Consider the following 2391-nt stretch of genomic DNA (forward strand, 5'->3'; position numbering starts at 1 on the left):
CACCTTCAGAGAGTGGGATGGTAATATGTGACATGAATCCTGCTTTGGTTAAGAATCTTTATATGTATTCTAAACAAAATTTTTAAAACTTTCAAATTCCCCAAATAGAAATGTTCACCCAGATAATGTGCTGAATTTTCTTTTGCTTCATGTACATTATTCTAATATGAAAGTCACACAATACAGTTACTATTATTCCTAATTTACAAATAACAAATAGCTCAAAGAGTTTGGGTGATTAACTCAAGGTGAAATATCAGGGAAGTGGCATAGTAAGAATTAGAACACTTATCTATCTGGTATGGAGCCTATGGTGTTTGGAATCTGTCATGCCCCTATGTTTGTGATATTCTGTTAATATTTTAAATGTCAGAATAATATATTTTAAAAATAATAGGAGTCTGCTTGTTGATTTTCTTTCTTTTTTAAAACATTTTTCTTGATGTCAATCATTTTTAACATCTTTATTGAATTTATTATAATATTACTTCTGTTTTTTTTTTATGTTTTTGTTTTTTGGAGACAAGGGATATGGGATCTTAGGTCCCTGAGCAAGTATCATACCAGCACAGCACCCACTGCATTGGATAAGCACTTCAAGGACAATACAATACTGTATTAAGATCGAGAGTTACTCTTGGGATAAGGAAAGGCCTGTTCTCTAAATAAGGCATGGAGGGAGGGCTCCACTCTGACACTTACACTGCAACACCAGGCAAGGTACTGAACCTCTCTCATGTTTAATTTCCATTTCTGTGAATAGTCAGTATCCTTCTTCTGGGCACTGGGCTCACAGTGGCATTCATCATTTCATCCACTTCTCCTAAGAACCCTGCATGGTAGATTCTATCAATATCCACATTGCAGATGTCAGGAAACTGAAGCATAAAAATAATTAAGTGATACTCCCAAGATCACTCAACTAATGAGTGGTAGGTCTGGAAACAAAATCAAGTCTTCCATCTCAAGCACTGTTACACTGCCTCCCTAAAGTAGTGTGGACCCAACCAGCTTGAAGGGTTAGGATAAGAACCGAGTGAGAACACATCTGAAAACCGCCTCGCACAGCACTGCCCCAGCGTGGGCTCTCAGTCAGCTACAGGCAGTGCACAGAACGCTGTGGACTAGGAGCCAGACTCTCAAAGGAGTTTATCCACAATATAGAGCTTAATATTTTTGAGGTATATTTGGCAGTTTAAATGGTAGATTTCATGTATTTTCATAAGTTTCCATGGTTTATCATGTTCTTACTGTTCAGGGAAAATCAGTTCGTTAGGGTGTTATATTGAGAGATTGAGATGTTGTTGTTGGAATGAGTCTACCAAGCAGTGTTTACTAGGATTGTTTATTTTTTTCCCCATTATTGAGTCTTGCTCCCATTCTCAGAATATTTCTATACTATATTACAAGAAAGGACAGAGGAGTAGAAACAATTTCACTTACCAGAAGAAGAAGGAAAAAAAAAAAAAAAAAACCCTTTGTGCAATACTTCTGAGCTTCCTTTCCAAGGTAGCCTATTACTTGCCAGTCAAAATCATCACATGCAAGATGTTACAAGAAAACATGAAGATACTTTTTAGCCAACCCAATATTTGTCATTTGAACTCAATTATTTTCACATCTGGTAAAGTAAAGTGAAGTTGCTCAGTCATGTCTGACTCTTTGCGACCCCATGGACTGTAGCCTACTAGGCTCCTCCATCCATGGGATTTTCTAGGCAAGAGTACTGGAGTGGGTTGTTATTTCCTTCTCCAGGGGATCTTCCCAACTCAGGAATTGAACCCTGTCTCCCGCATTGCAGGCAGAGGCTTTAATCTCAGCTACCAGGGAATCCTCACATCTGGTAGGCAAAGATTAAAAACCAGCCAGTTCTCCCGAATCTTCTCTCTCCTATGATTTCTGCATTGAGATGTTTACTGACTTTGGTTCAGTAACAATGGCAGCCCCAGTTGTGACTAGCATGAATGAGTACATGCTTACTCGTTCAATCTTTGAAACCCTTTGGACTATAGCCAGCTGGGGTCCTCAGTCCGTGGGATTCTCCAGGCGCATAATACACATGACTAGGCTTCCCCACAATTTAATCCATGATGACTAGAGGGCGGCAAGGAGCCCAGGGTAAGCGTCACAAAATATTTAGCAGGACACCAGCTGGTAGTGCTTCCGCTTTCATTCTTGCTACGCAGTTGCTGGAGCCTGATTCTCTGGGAATGCAAATAGTAACATTAAGATAAAGCACTTACAAAGGTGTGACATTTGAGTTTTCAGAGGTGAACCATGTAAATGTTATGAGGGATAGCGTAACAGCAGAGAGGGCAAAGGCAGGGGCACAGGTCTTGATATACAATATGCTTGGAGTGTTAAAGGAGTACTATCTCATCTTTTCCTGTA

This window comes from Bison bison, unplaced genomic scaffold (genome assembly GCF_000754665.1).
Source record: "Bison bison bison isolate TAMUID 2011002044 unplaced genomic scaffold, Bison_UMD1.0 scf7180017863999, whole genome shotgun sequence".
NCBI lineage: Eukaryota > Metazoa > Chordata > Mammalia > Artiodactyla > Bovidae > Bison > Bison bison.